Source organism: Artemia sp. Qi Xiang Cuo, chromosome 16 (assembly GCF_049724085.1).
Source record: "Artemia sp. Qi Xiang Cuo chromosome 16, ASM4972408v1, whole genome shotgun sequence".
NCBI lineage: Eukaryota > Metazoa > Arthropoda > Branchiopoda > Anostraca > Artemiidae > Artemia > Artemia sp. Qi Xiang Cuo.
The window spans coordinates 15,199,804-15,224,539 of record NC_142809.1 but is presented as its reverse complement, the minus strand read 5'-3'; the positions used below and the strand labels follow the sequence as shown (position 1 = coordinate 15,224,539).

The 24,736-nt window shown below is 36.1% G+C and overlaps 1 long non-coding RNA gene across 1 annotated transcript; it reads left to right on the top strand.

Annotated features, from left to right (window-relative positions):
- The first annotated feature begins 982 nt into the window (after positions 1 to 982).
- Positions 983 to 17,594, top strand: LOC148942611 (uncharacterized). Its single transcript, XR_016143093.1, has 2 exons — positions 983 to 1,121; positions 16,840 to 17,594. It is a non-coding gene; the product is annotated as an uncharacterized LOC148942611 (long non-coding RNA).
- The last annotated feature ends 7,142 nt before the right edge of the window (positions 17,595 to 24,736 follow it).

The window sequence follows — 24,736 nt, the reverse complement described above, 5'->3', positions numbered from 1 at the left end:
TAAAAAATCATCCTCCGTCTTTCGGAGCGTCCACGTTTCACAACCGTACTTGACCATTGTTATCAATGCAGTTTCTAATATTAAAGATTACCAACCTTCCTTTCCAACATAGCTCAAAATAACTTGGCTCAGTAAGGGAGGAATAAAGAAAAATAACAGAATTGATAAAAACATGATTATCAATCTTGTTTTACTGATTGACTTCTTATGCCTTAGAAAGAACTAGCTATCTTCTATGTAGTTTTCCTGATTTAAAACGTAGAGATACTGTTGCTTCCTGTCTAATCTGAGGACATTAAACATCATCTACTCAAAAGTTGTTATTTTTAATAAACTTGTTGTGGTGTTGCGGAGGCTGTATACTGTGTGTAATAACGAATACAATCAATAGTTTCTAAAGACCGTGACGGTTGCGAAGTGTGATCACATTGTTGACGTAAAACATCTAAACAGAGTTTTTTGTGGCTTTTTAAACTGTTTAATTAAACAACAGTACTCATAGTGTAAACGTTATTCATGTGGACTTTTCGCTTGAATTTTTTATACAACTGTTTGCTTTTCTCTTGTATATTGTCTTTTTTCTAATTTTAACGATCAGCTCGTCTTTTAGTTGCTTTTAACCCCGCATAATTTCTTTTTTTATTTTGTTTTTGTATTTTGTCTTTGACTAATTTTTAAGTTTTATTATATTTATATTTTTTCAATATATCAATTTGTATTATATCAATATATCAATATAACAATGTATCAATTTATATTTTTTTCAATCAAATCAATTTATTATATTTATATTGATTTTTAAGCATTTATATTTTTGTATCTCATAGTCATTTTTTGTACTGGTTTTAATTGGCATTTGTTATTGCTTGCCTTTGAGTTTCTGTATTTTTGCTATTTTTAACTTCTTTTTTTTGTGTGAATGTGTGGCAAGAAATCTAATTTCGTCATTGTCTACCCGTGAATACCATTTAGGTGGTAAAATTATATCTTCTCTTTTCAGCTAATACATCCAACAGTGGTTGATACAAGTGTGGTTTTTCCTCATAAGATGGGCCCACCCTATAAAAAGGCTCTGAAAACTTTGAGTGCTGACATCTTGAAGAAAATAATTCAAAATGATGGTAAGTGTCTTTATTTTTGTTGACAAGGATGTGGATTACAAGAACAGAAATTACTTGCTGAACTAAGTACCCCCCCCCTCCACCCACCTAAACCCAATTAACTTGTGAGCTTCCATTTAAGCTGAAAAATTAAATGTTGCTTTTAGGTACTATTTTGTCTCACAAACAGGGAGGGCTGCAAAAAAATGTATACGAAACGTATAAAAAAAATTATACGCATTTAAACGTTCAAATGGGGACACGTACTTTTATTTAGACACTGAGAACAGGTACAAAAGTCTAGATTTCTGGATCGCATATACAGTGATCGTCATTAGTGGAAATACCAAAGTATTAAAATTAAAACTAACATATTTATACAAAACAAAATAATTAACTCCGGTTCATTCAAAGTCTTGAAATGTAAATTTTCTGCTTTAACATTGCCTAAATATACAGTGAATTTCCAATGAAGATGGCAAAGTCTTCTGTTTCTTTCAATTGCAAAAGAAATGTTGAATTTATAGTTCTTTACTTGATTGGTCTCAGCTCCCCATATATATGTTTTAAACTACTAATTGTTAATTTTTTACAGGTCGAACAAAAATTTCGTTTGGGGGTTCAAATCCGGGAACCTCCCTCCCCCTTGACACGGCCTTGCTTACAGGGATAGCTAAACTGTCTGTTCCTGGTTCAATTAAGTAAGGTCAGCTGAGCCATAATTAACTTCATTATGAATACTGTAAATAAGGAAAAAGTAACACCATTCCAAAAATAAAATTGTAAGTCTAAAATTGTGTAAGATTGGCTAAACGTAAGAAGATAAATACGAGAATTTTCAATCGTGCAACACTGAGCTGCATGTGTAGCATTGAGCTGAGTAACCCGCTATTGCAACAGATCAACGGGGTTTTTCCACCCTTGTTGCCAAGCTTGGCTATTTTCCAAAATACCTGGAATTCCAAATACCCGAATTCTGTGATTGGGGGAAAAGTATACAGTCTTACATTGAAAGAACTGAAAATTCGGGTTAAAAATCTACCTTCCGATGGTAATCAGTCTTAAAACTTATTAAAGCTCATCTTAAGTGCGGAAGAATCCTAAAAAACGGTAAGTCAAAGCAAATATACAATGAAATATTGACTTGAATGGACTTACTCTCACATACTCGTTCAAGGGTCTTACGAATATTTTTGTAACTCACTGATATAGTTAGTCTATTTTTAAACTGCATAATTACAAATTATGATATAATTACGAATTTTCAGAGCAGGCCTTCATTTTAAGATTTTTTTCTGTTTTTTTTTTCTCAGTATTTCTGTTTTGTTTTTGTTTTTTTGTTTTTTTGCAGCTTTTTTTTGTATTTTCTGAATGGGGTTGAAATACGCACTGGGATCTGCATTTGCTAAAAAAAACTCATTTGTATTCCACAAAGTAGTACTGGCTTCCCACTACCACAAGCGGTTTTAAGGGGGCAGAGGGAGCATTTGCTCCGACTGCAGAAATTTTAGGCGTGCAAAACTTCAAATGGATAATTTAACAGTTATAATTATTTTAAAGTTTTATTTTTAATAAAATAATGTCGCAGACGTAGTTGGCAGCAGGTATAAGCAAATTGAATTCGAAATTCTCATTTTTTCCATGTCTTTTCCCATATAAAGTAAGAATAGTCAGATTTCAATAAATCAAAAGTATTGTTTATAATTGAGAATTTGTTAAAACTTTTGGGAGACAGGGGGGGGGGCAAACCAATATTTTGTCTCGGACGCAAGAGAGACCAGAACCGCCACTGTCGGTTAAAGTAAATCCACTGTCGGTTAATATTCGAGCAAGAGTAAATCCTCAGTCTTCTGTTTTTCTGCTGCGTCTTTGTTTTCTTTGCCTTCTTCTCTCTTATCTTGTATCTCCTTATCTTCTTTCGGACATTCATCTGTTTTGGAAGCCGTATATTTTTTAATGACCGACCAAACGTTCCTTAACGTTAACTTAATGTCCCTTAACGTTCCAAACGTTATTTGAGTATTAGCCTAACAGTTTCTGCTATTAATTGAACAACTAAAATGAACCTAACTATCATATCAGTGCCAAGGACAAAGGGTGGTTGGACCAATTATATATAAACGAATAGTCGTAATTAAAGCTATAGCCGAGTGAAAAATATGAAACTGAATTGACCAAGCGTGACAACTATAACAAAATACAATTACACGATGAGGCTTGAGGCCAGCAAAAATAAGGCGTTGCCAATCTGTTACCTATATTCCGTACAAGGTGTCTTCCGCATCCAAATAAAGAGAAATAGAAGAACTTGTCTGTGAAATCTAGAGAAAAGTCAAAGAACTAAAAAGAGACTCGAATTTTCATTTTTTGCTTTTTAGCAGTATTTTTAATTCTTCTGCTCTCTGGATTGTCTCTTAATTTTGTGATTTTTGTGCACAAGTTTAATTTTTTAATATAAAAAAAATATATTTAATTTTTTTTAATTTCGTTTCTTATTTACCAGTTCGCAGCACAACACTTATTTTTAAACACTTGTATCTGTTATAATTCTTTTATGCCCACGGTTTTTTTTTTCCAGAGGCGCTTCATATGAAAGGGGTCGTCGTAGAAACTTCAAAGGGGGCTCATTCGTTTGGAAATCGAGAGTTCTAGTGCCCTTTTTAATAGTCGAAAGTGATTGGAGGGCAGATAGCCCCCCCACACATCCCCCCATTCTCCCAAACACATCCAATCAAAATTTTGAGATAGCCATTTTGTTCAGCGTCGGCTAGTTGATTTCCAGATAGAAAATATGTTCTTGAGGAGGACACTCCCCCAAAACCCTCAGGGCAAGGGTTTTAAGTCATGCCCTGGGGACATACCAGGTTTTTATAGAAGGTGTTGTCGTAGAAACTTCAAAAAAGTCTGATTCGATTAGAAATTCAAAGAACTAGTGCCCTTTTTAATAGTCGAAAGTGATTGGAGGGCACCTAGCCCCCCCCCCCCACGCCCATCATCCCCCCAAACACATCCAATCAAAATTTTGATATAGCCATTTTGTTTAGCGCAGTTGCTTTCTGGATGGAAAATATGTTTTTGAGGAGGACACTCCCCCACAGCCCGCAGGACAAGCGTTTTAAGTTATGCCCTGGGGGCATATAAGGTTTTTATAGAAGGCGTTGTCGTACAAACTTCAAAGGGAGCTCATTCGAATGGAAATCGAGATTTCTAGTGCTCTTTTTAATAGTCTAAAATGATTGGAGGGCAACTAGCCCCCCCACACCCATCATTCCCCCAAACACATCCAATCAAAATTTTGAGACAGTCATTTTATTAAACGTAGTTTTAAGTTCTGGAAATTAGGTCTTTGAGGATGACAACTCCCCCCACAGCCCTCAAGGCAAGGGTTGTAAGTTATGCCCTGGGGGCATATAAGGTTTTGTAGAGACAACGTTGTCTTAGAAACTTCAGAAAGGTTCATTTATCTGGAGACTTAATGACTTGGGTTCTTTTTATTATTTGAAATTGGTTATAGGGTAGCCGATACACTTCACGCGCCAACCATTTACCCAAATACATCAAATCGCCTCCTCGGGGTAGAAAGGTGGCTCAACGTAGTGGACAGGTTTTTAAATTGTATGTTTGAGTAGGTCACTCCCCCACAGTCTTCAGCGACAAGTTATAAGTTATAAGTTATTCAGCGGCAAGTTATAGTTATAAGTTATGCCCTGGGGGCATATATGGTTCTTATAGAAGGAATGCTCGTATAAACTTCAGAGAGGGCTCATTTGATTGGAAATTGAAAGTTATAGTTCACTTTTTAAGCGTCAAAAGATATTGGAGTGTAACCAGCTCCCCCCCCCCCCCCCCCCAAACCCTTCTTTCCCAAATGCATCCAATAAAAATTTTAAGATAGCTATTTTGTTAAAAATAGTAAAAATCATATAGCAAAAATTCCGGTGTCGGCACAACCCACCAGGGCTCGGGGACAGGCGTTGTAAAGTTATGCCCTGGGGGCATATATGGGTCTTATGGGTTCTAGTTCACTTTTTAAGAGTCAAATGAGTTTGGAGGTCATCTAGCCGACTCCCTCCGCGCCCTTTTTTCCTCAAACCCATCCGATAAGAATTTTGAGATACCTTTTTTTAAAACAGTTCAATGACCATATAACGAAAACTCACGGGTCAACACAGCCCCCAAGGGCCCGAGGGCAGGTGTTGGTAAGTTATGGCCTGCGGGAATATATGGTTCTTATTGAAGGGATGCTCGTGAAAAATTCAGAGATGGCTCATCTGATTGGAAATTGAAAGTTCTAGTTAAGTTTTTTAGAGTCAAAAGAGATTGGAGGGCAACCATCCCCCCCCCCCGCCCCGTCTTCTCCAAATGAATCCAATAAAATTTTTGAGATAGCCATTAAGTTAAAAATTTCTCAAAAGTCAGATAACAAAAACTCAGGTGTCGTCACAACCCCCCAGGGACCAGGGGCAGGCATTGTAAGTTATGCCCTGGGGCATATATTGTTTGTATGAAAGGGATGCTTGTATAAACTTCAGAGAGGGCTTATTTGATTGGATATTGAAAGTTCGAGCTCACTTTTTAATAATCAAAAGGGATCCGAGGGCAGCTAGCCCCCCCCCCCCAGGCCTTCTTTTCCAAAACCCATCTGATGAAGATTTTGAGATAGACATCTTGTTAAAAATACTTCAAAGGTCGGATAAGAAAAAATATGGTGTCAATAGAACCCCCCAGGGCACAGGGGAAGGTGTTCTAAGTTATGGCCTAAAAGCATGTATGGTTCTTATGAAAGGGATGCTCGTATAAACTTCAGAGAGGGCTCATTTGATTGGAAACTGAAAGTTCTAGTTCATTTTTTAAGAGTCAAGAGAGTTAAACTAGCCCCCCACGCTCTTTTTCCCCAAACCCGTCCGCTACAAATTTTGAGATACCCAGTGTTTTGGAAATTGTACAAAAATTAGATAACACCCCCCCCCAGAACCCGGGGGATAGGCGTTGTAAGTGTTGTCCTGGGGGCGTACATGGTTCTTATGAAAGGGATGCTCGTATAAACTTCAGAGGGGGCTCATTTGATCGGAAATTGAAAGTTCTAGTTCAATTTTTAAGAGTCAAAAGATATCCGAGGGCAAGTAGCCCCCCCCTCTACACACACTCTTTTTCCCCCAAGCCCATCCGGTAAAATTTTCATAATAGCCATTTCATTAAAAATAGTTCAAAGGTCAGATAAGAAAAATTTATGTGTCGATGGAACCCGCCAGGGCCCAGAAGCAGGCGTTATGAGTAATGCTGTAGGGGCATATACAGTTCTTATGGAAGGAATGCTTGTATAAACTTCGGAGAGGGCTCATTTGATTTGAAATTGAAAGTTCTTGTTCACTTTTTAAGAGTCAAAAGAGATTGGAGGGCAACTAACCCCCCTTCCCTCCTTCACGCCCTAAATGCATGAGATAAAATTTTTTATATAGACATTTTGTTAAAAATAGTTCAAATTCTGATAACAAAAAACTCCGGTATCGATATAGACCCCCAGGGCCCGGAGGTAGGCGTTTTAAGTTATGCACTGGGAACATATTTGGGTCTCCTGGAAGGGATGCTCGCATAAAATTCCTAACAGGGCTTATTTGATTGGAAATTGAAAGTTGTAATTCACTTTTTAAGAGTTAAAAGTGATGTGAGGGCAGCTATCTTCTCCCCACACTCCATTTATTTTTTCTCAGAGGCACTTCATATAGAAGGGGTCGTTGTATAAACTTCAAAGGAGGCTCATTCGATTGGAAATCGAGATTTCTAGTGCCCTTTTTAAGATTCAAAACTGATCAGAGGGCAACTCCCCCCCAAGCCCTTTTCCCCCAAATATATCTGATAAAAAATTTGAGGTAATCATTTTGTTAAAAATAGTTCAACCATCAGATATTAAAACTCCAGGGTCAACACAACCCCCCGGGGCCCAGGGACAGGCGTTGTAAGTTATACTCTGGGGATTTATATATAGAAGGTATACTCGTATAAACTTCAGAGAGGGTTCATTTGATTGAAAATAGAAAGTTCTATTTCATTTTTAAAGAGTCAAAAGAGACCGAAGCTTATTCTAGTCCCCCATGCCCTTTTTCCCCGAACCCATCCAATAAAAATTTTGAGATTGCAATTTTGTTTAAAATAGTTCAAAATCAGATAATAAAAACTCCGAGGTTGACACAAACCCATTTTTTCACTTTGATATTGTTACTGCGATACCAGTTTTGATACTTCTATGAATATTTTATTTTTTTTTTTTTTTAATTTGATTTTGAAATAAGTAATTTTTCAAAAACTATTAATTTTTTGCATTCAAAGAAGAACAAAAATTAATTAAAAAAAACTTTCCTAAATATCATTTTTTCAAAGAAAAGTAAAGGCCATTTTAAACTTAAGCTAAGAATATAAAAATAAATGTTAAAATTAAAACTAAAAACGGCCAGAAATTACTACTAAAGAATAAATGAAACCCAAAACGGATAAAATTTACATAAACACTCATATCAAAATCATAAACAAGTAATTATTTAAATAAATAAATAGATCTCAATGCAAATAATGCTTAGATTGAATATGAATATCAAGCTTAAAACGAAAAAGAAATATTTACCTATTGAAGTATAAATGAAACTTAAAACGAACAGAAATTAAATAAACAATCAGTGTAAACAAACATACAATAGATATTAATGTAAATTAATCTTAAAACGAGTGAAACTTAAATTGGTATGCAAATCAAGCTTGAAACGAACAAAAATCACCACAAACAAGAGTTTGGATATGACCTTCTCTCACTGTAAAAGTGTAAAACCTACTGCGTCATTGGCGCTTTACTGAAAACTATATGCGTCTTGAGCAGTCCTGGAAAGTATAAACAACATCAAATATTTGATGTATAATGATATTAATTGTTGAAAAATCCATCAGTTCAAGAATTTATTTCACTGTAATTGTATTTTATTTTCAATACAGTAAGAACTGGGAAAGAAAATATTTGTAATATAATCCGTTTTCAGTTAAGCGCCAATGATGCAGTAGGCTTTTGGTTTTTATTTACAGTTAGGAAAGGAGGCAGTATCCAAACACTTGTTTTTAGGGAAACTAAATTCGTCTTTAACAACTGTTAAAAGAGCTAGTAAATTAAACTGAGTGTTTGATATATAATGATGTTAATTGCTGAAAGCTCATCAGTTCAAAATGTTACTATAATTTTAATATTTATTTTCAATATTAAGTACAAAAGAAAATATTTGTCATAAAATCGGTTTTCAGTAAAGCGCCAATGACGCATTAGGTTTTAGACTTTTACAGTGAGAGAAGGAGGTCATAACCCAAACTCTTGTTTGTGGTGATTTTTGTTCGTTTCAAGCTTGATTCGCATATTCAATGTAAGTTTCACTCGTTTCAAGATTTATTTATTAATTTACATTAATATCTATTGTATGTTTATTTGCATCGATTGTTTATTTAATCTCTGTTCGTTTTAAGTTTCATTTATACTTCAATAGAAAAATATTTTTTTTTTCGTTTTAAGCTTGATATTCATATTCAATCTAAGCATTACTCGCTTTGAGATCTATTTATTCATTTATATTATTACTTGCTGTTTGTTTTTGCTATGATTGTTTATTTAATATCTGTTCGTTTTGGGTTTCATTTATTATTTAATAGTAATTTCTGGTCGTTTTGAGTATGAATTTTAAAAGGTAGCCTATTTGTATATGCTGAGCTTAAGTTTAAAATGGCCTTTACTTTTCTTTGAAAAACTTATTTTTTGGAAAGTTTTTTTAATTAATGATTAGGAAAAACTAGAAAATGGGCTATGTTAGTGGCTCTGCATGTCCTAACCTATTCTCTCTGTGAATGTGGTTTGCCTCTTTGTTGTTAATTTCTATTTGTAAGGCAGAAGAATTTTAGTGGATATTCCAACTTGATTGAATAACATTGGTTTCCTTGGAATTTTTATTGTTGATAAAATTGCTCTTATTGGTGATATAGAAAAATTCACCTTTCGGACAAGGAATGGCCGCTCAAGTCGTGGCACCTTTACTCCTCGTCCTATGTTAAATTTGTTCTATTGTCCAGAATTTTTAATAGCAAGTTGACTCGTTGACGGCCTGCAGTTAGACTCCTACAAACATGATGATTTTATACGCGATGTGCTTGCACCGTTGTCAATGGAGTTTGTCCTGTGCGTGAGCCCTTCTTCCTCATTTGTACGCAATTTGACCCGTCGTTTTGGCCTACTGCGGAAATTGGCCAGTTTATTCCCTTTTTTGTCTTGGGCGAGAAGAAGGACACTTAACGTACTTGGATCTTCCTGGGCTAGCTGGCACAGATATGCCCTGGTGGTCTTATGCTTATCACGTTCACTCTTATTCAGGTCTACCCCTTACCAGTTAAACTCAGGGTGTATATTCTGGAGGAAAATATGGTACAACTCCCCATATTTGAGACCGAAAAGCCTAGGATGTATCAAGTTGTTCCCTGGTGGCACTGGTAAAATTAAACTATAGGTCCTTTCCTCCGAGGGTTGATCCTTAGATTGGACCCAGGAATTGGGTTATGCTTGTTTGTATGTGCAGGTTGTTTTCCTCTAATATCCGCTAATGAATGATAGTTTCTTTTTAATAGTAAAAAATTGGGTTGATCCACTGTCATCTTTGGCCAGTTGCCAAAACTGAAAAACGCTTTATATACATTTTTTACTCTTTTGGGGTAATCACACAGTAATTTTGCTGGAGACGAGTTTAGTGCTAACACTGGATTAATACCCTATTTCATTAGAGTTGTCAGAAATTGATTAATGATTTTAACATAATTCAATATTTTTCGACAAATAATTGAGGAGTAGCCCCCTCTCTAGCTACTTGTTTTACAGCTCAAAACAAAACTTATTCCGCTGCTGCCCTTGGTTTCACGGTTTTTGAAAGTGGACAACCCTTCGGAAATAGTAACGAGAACATTGATTTAAAGAAAGATTCGATTGTTTATGTGTTTGACGTTAAACTTCGGTTTTAATATATGAAATGAATACATGATAATTGTGCAACCTGTAATGATGATGAAGAAAAGTGGAACTTGTAGAAACTAATTCGCAAGGTGGCGCGGAACTGGAATATCGTAATTTCGTTTCAACCCTGCTCTATCATTTGCTGAGTCAAATAACCTCTATACGGTATATATCCTCTTCAGCCTATCAGTCCATGGGATCTCAAGACCAGTGCATGTCTCCTTTTCAACCAATAATCCATTGAATTGTTCCACGGCCGTAAAAAAAAGAAATAGACATGTTATTTGATTTTTTGTTTTTTAATTTTGTTTTTTAGATTTAACTATTACCTAATTGTTCTTTAACTGATTGAAACCCGAGATTATTAGATTATTCGAAATGCCATTTTAAACTGGTTAATGTTTTTGTTAGGATAGCAGTATGTCAAAAACCTGAGAAATAAAGGGAGAATAAGGTAATGGGACCTTTAGAGGTCCAGTTTGTGGCTATAGCATATTAGTATTTAATATTTCATTCTAAATTTTGGATTGTGTTGAGAAAATACATCTCATGCAGAGAAATAATCTGGAGAATTGAGCTGGGTCACTGTTTGTATTGCATCTCCTAGCTAAAAGATGAAATAACTAAGGTTTCGCTAAGTATCTACAGTACATCTTATCCAGAAAAAAAAATCTGGAGAATTGAGCTGTGTCACTGTTTGTTTTTCATGTCCTAGCTAAAAGATGAAATAGCTAAGGTTTTGCTAAGTATTTACATCTTATCCAGAGAAAAAACCTGGGGAATTGATCTGGGTCACTGTTTATTTTTCATTTCTTAGCAAACGTTAGCCCCCATTTTCTTCCTTTCTCATTTTCTTTCTCTTGTTTCTTTTGTATCTGCGGCATAACTAAGAAGAAATCGGTCAGTTTTGTTCCCCCGAGAAAAAAGTTTTCAAAGTTAGTTCTTAGATGCTGAGTCTGACAAGTTAATAAAAGGTCAATCTTGAACAATCTGCTGGAGTAGAAAAGACAATCCAATTTTGCTATTCTAAGGGAAAGGCAAAGAACTTCGGGAATAAATCTTGTTAGTCTCTGATTTTTAAATCTCTTTTGGCTGGGTCCAAACTTTGGGCAATTTGACAATTTCGCTCTTACAGTGAATGTCGTGGAACTATTGCGAATTGCTCAGAACAATTAAATTTTGGTAAAGATTGAGAATAACAGCTTTTCAGTAGGAGACATGATAGAACAAAAAGAGAGACATTTTTTATTGCTAATTTTATGCTCATATTTATAGTTTTGTTCACGTTTTGACTATTATTCCCCAGACCCTTCCCCCTCTAATGGTTTCATATGACCTCAGACTATATGCAGAAACTAACCAAAAAAAAAAAAAAAAAAGATGGGATTGCTACTATATGATAAGTATCAATGAATTATATTTCCTTTTTCCCCCCTTTTTATCTATTTCAGTTTTCATCAATTATTATGTTACTTTTTTCTCATAGCCTTAGGTTATATAAGGCCACTAGAGAGGGGCTGGTGATGAATTGCCAAAAAAGCGAACCAAGTCATGAAAAAGAACATAAAATAGCAATCTAGAAGGGTATCTCTTTTTGTTCTAGAATATCTCCTTCTGGAAAGCTGCTATTCTTAACCTTTGCCGAAACCTCTTATTAGTCCTTGTTCAATTTGGAGGTTAAGAGGTTCAACGTATGATAAATTATCACTATTGTTTTGGTTCTCATGATACATATTACATGACTGCCATTCATATTTAAAAAAAAATCCTCTTTCGACTTTCTCTTTGGAATTGATCTTTCCCGGTGGCGAGCAAATCTATGTCCAAGGAGGGTTGTTCAAGCACCTGTATCGCGAAAGTGCTATTTTAGCGCTATTTCATTATGCGTAGCACTGTAGCACGTGCTCAAGGTTGCCACCTGTAGCCCAAAAGCGCTATTTTAACAGTATTTTAACACTATTACAGTCAATTTTTTTTGCTATAGCACATATAATCGCTGTGTAGCACGCAAAATTGGACAAAATAGCGCTTTAGGAACTGGTCACGGTGGCAGCCCTGTGTACAAGCGGTGTTTTCCAGATGAAGGATGATAGAGTCCTCAAAATCGTACTTCTTGGCCATCCACATGGGGCTGAAGGAAAAGCAAGACTTTCCCGAATGGAAGGTGAAGAAGTTATTGGAAAGGATTTAAAGGATATTGAACTTTCTTTTAAAGGACTTTACATCTGGTCTGATACCCCTAAAAAATTGCTGCTGATTTTCGCATAGTGTAAAAACATTCTTCGATGATTAAATAATAAATAAAGAGATGGGTCCGTAAAAAAATTAGGGCGTCGCCGAATAGAAGGAGAAGAGGTCAACAAAAAGGATATAAAGGAAATTGGAACTTTCTTTTAAAGAATTTTGTATTTGGTTAGGCATTCTTCAATAGTTGTTTCAGTTCTTCACGTAGTAAACCTCTCTTTAAAACTTTCCATTTGACCAAAATTGAATTTATTTGTGGCCCGTTGTAAGTACAAATGAAAAACGGTGTATAACATAAAAAAGAAGGACGGAAAATGGCAAATAAAATACAGAAACGGAATTTGAACATAATTTAGGCGCAATAATAGCGCAATGGGGGAATGATAAAAAAAAAGGAAATTTATAACATAATAAAGGCATATAATAACACAAAAAGGGATAATTTACTGTTTTGGGAAGCCATCAACTTGCAAGTACAACAAGAGTGTTACAAAATTGGAATCGATTTCCTTACATAACTCAGAAAAAAAAACGAAAGTTGAGAGGATTCTCAGAGTTGAGGTATAAATTGGATCTTCATAGTGTGGAGAAAAGCGATTTGAAGTTTGAAACGGAAGAGAAGCTGTGTTTACCTAAGGCAGCTTGGTTCTGCAATGAGTTTTTAGTAGAAGCAGTGTTGCCAGATGCTTGACACAAGATCGCGCAGCCAGAGAAGCGAAAATAAGCCTTCGGCGCATTTTCGCGTCTTCTGCCAATTTTTGTATAGGAAACCAAAGCTCCAAGCTCCCAATAGCTGCTGCTTTGTCTTCTTAAAGTATGTGACGTGGGATAACTCTTTCGAAAATGCAAGTTCGGACGATAAGAGTAACCGAGTCAAAGAAAAAAAACAAAAAAACACGGCCGCCGTTATTACTGCTTTTCAGCACATTTGTTCGGGGGGAGCACACCACAATCCGGACAGTTGTTAGAGGTTTCTGCAAATCTACGACGTCATTACAAGTCTATATCCACTAACCGTAGCTGGCATGGTGGATGGCATGCCATCCACCATGGCATGGCATGGTGGATGGCATGGTGGCATGGTGTAACCAAAAGTGCCCCTCCTCCTCCCATTTCGTTTGCGACCTTATACAATGTAAACAAACTCTATTCGCAAAAACAGTTATGAACAAATAACAAAGCCCATCTATTTTTCTCATGGTGCAGTGTGGTTTATCTGGGGTGCATGGAAAAGGGCTGGCCTGCTAGACTGAGGAAAACACATGGGAAATAGAAGGGGCTTCCTATTGATTTCATCACTATCAGCACAGCATTACAGAGACCACGCCTACCTGAAGAATCACAAAAATCAACATAGTAATGACATCGTGTTGAAAGGGGGCTTCTATACTGTACAATTAAGAATGCTGCTAACCACAGTGTGCTTACCAACTCGCTCAAGTGCAGGTGTCCTATCAGGTGGCAGCAGTTTTCTCATTTCAGCTTTGTGCTTCATCCCTTCTGCATGGCGCTTGAGATCAGCCAAGTGAGCCCTCAGGGTGGACTTACATACAGGGCAGTATGCTGAAGTCGGGTCACTGTCTACAGGCTTCAGCCAATCTTTCAGCTCAGCCTGCTTTTCCCACTCTTTCTTGTATGCTTTCTGGAAATTTGCCCACTTTCCCATTTTTGCTCTTACAGGTCTCTATTCGCTAACCATGCTCCTGTCCTTTGAAGTTTCGCGGTATTAAGATTTTGAACATCACCCTCTATATGTCTTGACATAAAATAACTGTAAGGTATCTAAAAATCCCGATTTTTTCATACGGAAACCAAAATCGCCCCATTTGCGCCGAAATTTCCAAAAATGCGCAAATATGGCGCAATGCGCATACCTGTGCAATTTAAAGTACAGCCGCCTCAAAAAAACGCCCAAATGGCGCAAATGTGCACCATCTGGCAACACTGAGTAGAAGTAGGAGTTGTAGTCGAGAATAAGTTCTAATTTCACATTCTTCTTTTTATTTTGCTGACTAATTTTGTCGGCCAAAATAAATTTACATTTTAGCTCTTTCCGCCCTCTTTCTTTCCTTAGTTTGGTTTACTTTAGTTAGTAACGTGGCAACGTGGCTAGCTGTGAGAACGGAATAAAAAGTAGTGTGTATGACAAATTATAAATTCTTGTGAGTTGACGCGCCCGTCTATTAGTCAACAAAGAGATTCGGAAGACGCCTTGTGACTAAAGAATTAAATCTTTCAGTGTTTTAAATGTGTTTGTATGTTTATTTTCAAGTTCAATAATTTAAAAAGGATTTCCCAGACGATAAGGTTTAAAAACGAGTATCTTTAATTAGCCAACTGTCTTATATTATATATGTTCAGTATGTAGCCGGATTTTTTTTTTTTGTCTTTTTCGCGGGTTCACCCCTGGCACCCCTTCGGGCGACCTTTGTCTACTAGCTAACAGTCAGTTTTCAAGAACTTTCTATATGCCTACCAACCTTTCCTCAGCCAATTTTTGTGTTATTACATTAAAATATATAAATATATTTTTGTGCTTTTATAGGTGCCTAAGCAAGGCCATATTTAGGGGGGCTAGGAGGTTTGACCCCCCCCCCCCTGAAACATTTGTCCAACTCGTAAAAGTGTAATAAAAATTTATATAAAAAAAATTTTGATGTGATTTTTAAAGTTTCTTGTTTTGTTTTTGTTTTCTACCGCTGCATTCGCTTTGTCGCACAAATATGCGTTAACCAGGCTAACTATAATTGCAGTTTTTCATAAAATCACATCTTCATAAAAAAGGGACTTAAGAATTGAAGAACAGCAGGTAAACAAATGAAGTGTGAAGGTTTTGTTTATCGTCAAAGTTTACCTTGTATTAACCAAGGTATATATTAAGACATTTATCAAAACAAGCCGACTCACACTAAATTTAGCAAGCCAACGCCTTTTTTGATTTTGTTTGCGGTTATGTCTGAGCTTTGAAATTATCTTGTGTATTAAATTAGGCTTGAAAGTGAAGAACCAATCATCTTATCTATTGTTTCGTTATTTTTTTTTACCATAAAGGTCCTTTGCTTGACTTGATCGTTTGGGGGCACTTAGAACTCATAAGGTAACGATAAACCCTGGGATTCAACGGTGATCACTTATACTCCTTTTGGCATTTCTATTCTCTTAAAGATAAATAATAATTGAGCGACTGCCCGCTCGTCATCACTTGGTATACATTTCCGAGTACTACTCGCAGGGTTGCCAAATTTTTGATCCTTGAATATGTCCCCTGGGAATCTAAAAATGTGTCCACCTTGAAATCTCGAAAACTAGAGGCTACTTTTATTTTATCAGTTGTATTATTGACCAAAAGACGCTATTTAAATCACTCTCAAAGCGGAAAGTTAAAATATAATAAAAAGGAAAAAAATCCATATAAAACATTCGTACAAAGTGAAATTGATGTAAACATGTAAATCCCTTCCTTTGGAGTAAAGTAAGTTGAAGGGCCACGAAAGAAAATCAGCACCGCCGATTTGGACCTTAGGGTCTAGTGTCGTCATACTTAGTTTTTTGCTTTTTACTTCCTTCGGAAAAAAAAACTTTAACTTACAACATTTCTGGCAAAACCTGGATTCTAAAAAAATAAATACCGAGAAAAAGCACTACTTTGGTGAAAAGTAAAATTTTTTTAAACCAACATTTATATTCAGTTGGGAAACGTTTTGTTTTATGTCATGAATGTACAAAATGTTTCCTTTTTTGTCTCAAATGTCTAAAATTTGTTACTTTTTTTGCCATTTAATATCATTGTGTCCCGACATAAACTATGCCCAGTTGGCAACTCTGTCTTTTTGTCACCCGTAAAACGGATGCCTGTATATGTCATCCGCGTCCCCTGGTGTGTATAGTTTTTAAAGCGGGCAGTCCCTGAATGATAATTAAAAATTGCCTAGGTACGGGAATAACAATATGGCTAGGTAACGCTGCAATCAATATTTAATTTCCTGTTTTGTTTCCAAGTTTCATAAAATCAAATACTCATGCATTGTTAATTAAAAAATTAAGATGGGGAACCGGCGAATTCTAGAAAGTATATTCGGCTGCAGACTATGGAAAGGAAAATGTTAAGTATTTATTTCAAAAAAAAATTAAATTCTAGACTCATCTCATCCTGAGGTTAGAAATGACGCTAGAGGTATTTGTCCTAGTAGTCTCTCCCTCTTTGTGCAAGCATCCACTGACTTGCTTAACCCCTCCGCACAGAGAGGGGTTCCAACTGGGATATTTGGCCCTATCCTCACGTTCACGGTGACCTCGTTTTTGTTTTTGACCTATAAAAGACACTGGACAGGTCGCCAACTTTGCTGAATTAATAAATTCGTTTTGTTAATTGCCTATTATGCCTTAGTTCGTTTCAGTAAGTGTATTGTCGTGCAAATATCCAATTTATTTCTAGTTTATAAAAACATTTATCTTTTTCCTTCATTTTTCTAGTCTCTGGACATGACAGCGCTGAAGATGCGGTCGCCTGTATGGAGTTGATGCTCTGGAAAGTAAAAGAAGATATGAAAATGTTACGATAGTTGTTGCATATGAAAATGTTGCGATAGTTCTTGCATATGAAAATGTTGCGATAATTGTATATAGTAGTTGACGTTATTTCCTATGCCAAACACCGATGCTGCAGTGCCTAAAGGGGATAAGCTCCAATTAAAAATTTCACACCCCACTAGGGTTTTTAACGGGGTTTACTCTGATAATTATTACTGGGAACAACTTCACCTAATACAAGGATATGTTAGGTGCTGTATATTTTGAAAGTCGGGTGAAGTGTGTGTGGGGGGGGGGGTGGTTAAGTGATGGGGATAAGTTTAACGTTCAAAATGCCATAAAAGCCTTTTCGAAAGTGTGTTTAATCTAAAACCACGCTAATGGGTTTTTAACAGTTCTTACCCCGAAAGATATTATCGTAGATTTCTACAGAGAAACTTATTTTTGACACGAGGGGGGGATTCGAAAAAAAGTATATTATATGAGAAAATAAGAAATTATTGCAAAAGACTTGTAAAATAAGAATGGTTCGGGGTGAAATCAACATTGAGTATCAATAATTGATAAAAATTGGTGTGGGAACTTAGGGCCTTTTTGGTACAACAGCATCGATATTTATGTGAGTCTTTTTTCTAATGTGAATTAATTAGAATGTTTTTTTGTATTATTATTTATAAATAAACGTATCTTGATCAGTTTTCATTGCATTATTTTCAAATGAACATATACGGAATTAGGAAGACTACACTGTCTTTTTTTACATTGAAGGTAAAAGACAATAAGGCTGATTTTTTCAAATTGACAAGGAAAAAACTCAAGGTACCAAGGACAGTGAAAATAGAATCTGAATATTTGAATTGCTTTTGTGGAAAATTACACAATCATATATGTCTTAGAAAATTAGAAGAAATCGGGAATTTTTTAAGAAAAAGACCTCCTTGTGCAGTTTTAAAAAAGACCTACTTTTGCTTCTTATCCAGTTTTGACGGCAGCGGGTGCTAAATTTAAGAAAAACGGAAGTTGCTAAAAAAAAAATCAGCAAAAATTAAGCCGAAACAAATGGCACCAAATAGCTGAAGAAGGTATAACTTTGCTTTGAGGGCGCAGTTGTCTTTCAGATTAATGATTAGATTCTGAGGAAGAAAAGTGTTGTCAAATTCGTTTAATTAATTTTGCTTATTTTTGTTCATGGTTCAACGTGGCAACGCTGTTGATGTAATATTGTCCTAAAAACTTCATAATTTTAGAACAACCAAAATAAATATCTTAAAAATTGCGGTTTTCAGGCCTGAATGGGCCTAAGATGAGATCAGGAGGTAAAAAATATATATTTGTTTATATTCTTGGTACAATGAGTAACGAAAAACTGAAAACCCACATACTCCAAAGGGCGAAACCACCTCCAACCCCCCCCCCCTCCATAGAGGTTTGAAACTTTTAAAATCTATGCTGGAAAACATCAATCGTTGATTTATTGTTATTTCTTATATCTTAGTGGAATTTTTTTCTCTTGAGTGTAATGTCTAAGTCTTTGAGAATAGCGATATTCGAATTGGATTCTAAAAATAATTGTTCTTATTTGGAAAAAAGTTGTTATTTCTGGGGAAAAAAAAATCTAAATTGCATTCTAAAATAACTGCTTATTAACGGGATGAAATTGTCATTTTTGAGTAGCAGTGTTTTTGGGGAAATTTTCTAATGAAGAAACAATTTGTAAAATCGATTAAACTTATTGGTGCAAAATTTAAACTTAAAATACAGTTCGTGAACATTTTTTTACTCAAAGACTAGCGCAAAGTCTCAAGATCGGCCTTTACACTGAAGCAAGCCAAGACATATTGTCTAATTTTTTTTCTGTCTCTCAATGCATCTTCCTTGCAATACCAGATGAAATACTGCTTCGAAACACAGTAGCCTAGAAAGGTCTTCTAACACCAAGGGCAGTATTTCAACTTGCCTTCCCCTTATTTAGATTGCTTTTTCCTAATTGATAACCACACAATTAACAAAACTGATTTAAAGGGCTTACATTATGGAAACAAAGAAGTGAAAGAAAAGGCAAATTTGGCGCTTTAAAGAATTTGTATTTAAATATATTAATGTAAAAAACTTAATACGTAATAAAGCATAAACAAAATACATTTTCAAACGCAGTAGTCCTTTTAACATTATTATAACATGAGTAATGTAACAAGTGTATTCATTATATATAGCAAAGTGATTAATCAGTTATTAAGTTGGCGTGTGTTAAAAAGAAACAGCTAATTAAAGCTACTACTGCTGCGTACTATGTTAAAACATGGAGATGATTATAAAAACTATTTCAAAAGTAACGTTTCGTGGAGATAACAAACTAACTAGTAAACATGAAAAGAGAAGAAAAACGGTGCTTTTTAAATCAATTCTTTGTCACCCCTGAAAGGATGGCACCTGGGGCGGCCTGCACCTCTCTTCTTACGCCAATATCGAAACACCATTAGTTTAGATAATAGTCAGAATGTGCTTATAAGTTTGCATCCAATGCGACAGTAAAATATAAGCCTTAGTTCAACTTAAAATGACATACTCTACCGGTTCGGTGAACATGATTTCCGGTGAAGTTGCTTAAAATTACTACTTCGCAACGCTGTAATTTTGTATAATAATGATCGTTTACTTCTTAAATTTAAGTTACATAAAACGACATAATCTAATGCATAAATTTACATTAAGAGCGGCTTCCTATTCGTTTTGTTAAAAATCTGACCATAATCAATTCCTGCTTCGAAACACAGTCATTAAGAATAAATATGGCAGTTTTTGGGAAGCTTCCACGATCGATGTGACTCAGTTTTGTGTGCCGTCATGGTCAATCATTACATCGAGCATTGAATTTGCATTAAGAGCGGCTACCTATTCGTTTTTTTTTTTAAATCTGACCATAATAAATTCCTGCTTGCTGCTTCGAAACACAGTCATTACGAATAAATATGGCAGTTTTTGGGAAAGTTCCACCATCGATGTGACTCAGTTTTGTGTGCCGTCATGGTCAATCATTGCACCGAGCATAGAATTTTCATTAAGAGCGGCTACCTATTCGTTTTGTTAAGAATCTGACCATCATAAATACCTGATTGCTGCTTCGAAACACAGTCATTACGAATAAATATGTGCAGTTTTTGGGAAATTTCTACCATCGATGTGAAAAACTCAGTTTTGTTTGCCGTCATGGTCAATCATTGCATCGAGCATAGAATTTTCACTAAGAGCGGCTACCTATTCGTTTTGTTAAAAATCTGACCATAATAAATTCCTGCTTGCTGCTTCGAAACACAGTCATTACGAATAAATATGGCAGTTTTTGGGAAAATTCCACCATCGATGTGACTCAGTTTTGTGTGCCGTCATGGTCAATCATTGCATCGAGCATAGAATTTTCACTAAGAGCAGCTACCTATTCGTTTTGTTAAAAATCTGACCATAATAAATTCCTGCTTGCTGCTTCGAAACATAGTCATTACGAATAAATATGGCAGTTTTTGGGAAAGTTCTACCATCGATTTGACTCAGATTTTTGTGCCGTCATGGTCAATCATTGCATCGATCATAGAATTTACATTAAGAGCGGCTACCTATTCGTTTTGTTAAGAATCTGACCATAACAAATTCTTGCTTGCTGCTTCGAAACACAGTCATTACGAATAAATATGACAGTTTTTGGGAAAGTTCTACCATCGATGCGACTCAGTTTTGTACGCCGTCATGGTCAATCATTGCAGCGATCCTAGAATTTACATTAAGATCGGCTACCTATTCGTTTTGTTAAAATCTGACCATAATAAATTCATGCTTGCTGCTTCGAAACACAGTCATTACGAATAAATATGGCAGTTTTTGGGAAAGTTCTACCATCGATCTGACTCAGTTTTGTGTGCCGTCATGGTCAATCATTGCATCGATCATAGAATTTACATTAAGAGCGGCTACCTATTCGTTTTGTTAAGAATCTGACCATAATAAATTGCTGCTTGCTGCTTCGAAACACAGTCATTACGAATAAATATGGCAGTTTTTGGGAAAGTTCTACCATCGATGTGACTCAGTTTTGTGTGCCGTCATGGTCAATCATTGCATCGAGCATAGAATTTTCACTAAGAGCGGCCACCTATTCGTTTTGTTAAAAATCTGACCATAATAAATTCCTGATTGCTGCTTCGAAACACAGTCATTACGAATAAATATGTGCAGTTTTTTGGAAAGTTCTACCATCGATGTGACTCAGTTTTGTGTGCCGTCATGGTCAATCATTGCATCGAGCATAGAATTTTCACTAAGAGCGGCTACCTATTCGTTTTGTTAAAAATCTGACCATAATAAATTGCTGCTTGCTGCTTCGAAACACAGTCATTACGAATAAATATGTGCAGTTTTTGGGAAATTTCTACCATCGATGTGAAAAACTCAGTTTTGTGTGCCACCATGGTCAATCATTGCATCGAGCATAGAATTTTCACTAAGAGCGGCTACCTATTCGTTTTGTTAAAAATCTGACCATAATAAAGTCCTGCTTGCTGCTTCGAAACACAGTCATTACGAATAAATATGGCAGTTTTTGGGAAAATTACACCATCGATGTGACTCAGTTTTGTGTGCCGTCATGGTCAATCATTGCATCGAGCATAGAATTTTCACTAAGAGCAGCTACCTATTCGTTTTGTTAAGAATCTGACCATAATAAATTCCTGCTTGCTGCTTCGAAACATAGTCATTACGAATAAATATGACAGTTTTTGGGAAAGTTCTACCATCGACGTGACTCAGATTTGTGTGCCGTCATGGTCAATCATTGCATCGATCATAGAATTTACATTAAGAGCGGCTACCTATTCGTTTTTTTAAAAATCTGACCTTAATAAATTCCTGCTTGCTGCTTCGAAACACAGTCATTACGAATAAATATGGCAGTTTTTGGGAAAATTCTACCATCGATGTGACTAAGTTTTGTGTGCCGTCATGGTCAATCATTGCATCGAGCATAGAATTTTCACTAAGAGCGGCTACCTATTCGTTTTGTTAAAAATCTGACCATTATAAATTCCTGCTTGCTTCTTCGAAACACAGTCATTACGAATAAATATGGCAATTTTTGAGAAATTTCTACCATCGATATGACTAAGTTTTGTGTGCCGTCATGGTCAATCATTGCATCGATCATAGAATTTACATCAAGAGCGGCTACCTATTCGTTTTGTTAAGAATCTGACCATAATAAATTCTTGCTTGCTGCTTCGAAACACAGTCATTACGAATAAATATGACAGTTTTTGGGAAAGTTCTACCATCGATGCGACTCAGTTTTGTACGCCGTCATGGTCAATCATTGCAGCGATCCTAGAATTTACATTAAGATCGGCTACCGATTCGTTTTGTTAAGAATCTGACCATAATAAATTCCTGCTTGCTGCTTCGAAACACAGTCATTACGAATAAATATGGCAGTTTTTGGGAAAGTTCTACCATCGATGCTGACTCAGTTTTGTGTGCCGTCATGGTCAATCATTGCATCGATCGGAGAATTTACATTAAGAGCGGCTACCTATTCGTTTTGTTAAGAATCTGAACATATTCCTGATTGCTGCTTCGAAACACAGTCATTACGAATAAATATGTGCAGTTTTTAGGAAAGTTCTACCATCGATGTGACTCAGTTTTGTGTGCCGTCATGGTCAATCATTGCATCGAGCATAGAATTTTCACTAAGAGCGGCTACCTATTCGTTTTGTTAAAAATCTGACCATAATAAATTCCTGCTTGCTGCTTCAAAACACAGTCATTACGAATAAATATGGCAGTTTTTGGGAAAGTTCTACCATCGATGTGACTCAGTTTTGTGTGCCGTCATGGTCAATCATTGCATCGAGCATAGAATTTTCACTAAGAGCGGCTACCAATTCGTTTTGTTTAAAATCTGACCATAATCAATTCCTGCTTCGAAACACAGTCATTAAGAATAAATATGGCAGTTTTTGGGAAGCTTCCACGATCGATGTGACTCAGTTTTGTGTGCCGTCATGGTCAATCATTACATCGAACATTGAATTTGCATTAAGAGCGGCTACCTATTCGTTTTTTTTTAAATCTGACCATAATAAATTCCTGCTTGCTGCTTTGAAACACAGTCATTACGAATAAATACGGCAGTTTTTGGGAAAGTTCCACCATCGATTTGACTCAGTTTTGTGTGCCGTCATGGTCAATCATTGCACCGAGCATAGAATTTTCATTAAGAGCGGCTTCCTATTCGTTTTGTTAAAAATCTGACCATAATCAATTCCTGCTTCGAAACACAGTCATTAAGAATAAATATGGCAGTTTTTGGGAAGCTTCCACGATCGATGTGACTCAGTTTTGTGTGCCGTCATGGTCAATCATTACATCGAACATTGAATTTGCATTAAGAGCGGCTACCTATTCGTTTTTTTTAAATCTGACCATAATAAATTCCTGCTTGCTGCTTCGAAACACAGTCATTACGAATAAATACGGCAGTTTTTGGGAAAGTTCCACCATCGATGTGACTCAGTTTTGTGTGCCGTCATGGTCAATCATTGCACCGAGCATAGAATTTTCACTAAGAGCAGCTACCTATTCGTTTTGTTAAGAATCTGACCATAATAAATCCCTGATTGCTGCTTCGAAACACAGTCATTACGAATAAATATGTGCAGTTTTTGGGAAATTTCTACCATCGATGTGAAAAACTCAGTTTTGTTTGCCGTCATGGTCAATCATTGCATCGAGCATAGAATTTTCACTAAGAGCAGCTACCTATTCGTTTTGTTAAAAATCTGACCATAATAAATTCCTGCTTGCTGCTTCGAAACACAGTCATTACGAATAAATATGGCAGTTTTTGGGAAAATTACACCATCGATGTGACTCAGTTTTGTGTGCCGTCATGGTCAATCATTGCATCGAGCATAGAATTTTCACTAAGAGCAGCTACCTATTCGTTTTGTTAAAAATCTGACCATAATAAATTCCTGCTTGCTGCTTCGAAACACAGTCATTACGAATAAATATGGCAGTTGTTGGGAAAGTTCTACCATCGATGTGACTCAGATTTGTGTGCCGTCATGGTCAATCATTGCATCGATCATAGAATTTACATTAAGAGCGGCTACCTATTCGTTTTGTTAAGAATCTGACCATAATAAATTCTTGCTTGCTGCTTCGAAACACAGTCATTACGAATAAATATGGCAGTTTTTGGGAAAGTTCTACCATCGATGCGACTCAGTTTTGTACGCCGTCATGGTCAATCATTGCAGCGATCCTAGAATTTACATTAAGATCGGCTACCTATTCGTTTTGTTAAAATCTGACCATAATAAATTCATGCTTGCTGCTTCGAAACACAGTCATTACGAATAAATATGGCAGTTTTTGGGAAAGTTCTACCATCGATTTGACTCAGATTTGTTTGCCGTCATGGTCAATCATTGCATCGATCCTAGAATTTACATTAAGAGCTGCTACCTATTCGTTTTGTTAAGAATCTGACCATAATAAATTCCTGATTGCTGCTTCGAAACACAGTCATTACGAATAAATATGGCAGTTTTTGGGAAAGTTCTACCATCGATGTGACTCAGTTTTGTGTGCCGTCATGGTCAATCATTGCATCGAGCATAGAATTTTCACTAAGAGCGGCAACCTATTCGTTTTGTTAAAAATCTGACCATAATAAATTCCTGATTGCTGCTTCGAAACACAGTCATTACGAATAAATATGTGCAGTTTTTAGGAAAGTTCTACCATCGATGTGAATCAGTTTTGTGTGCCGTCATGGTCCATCATT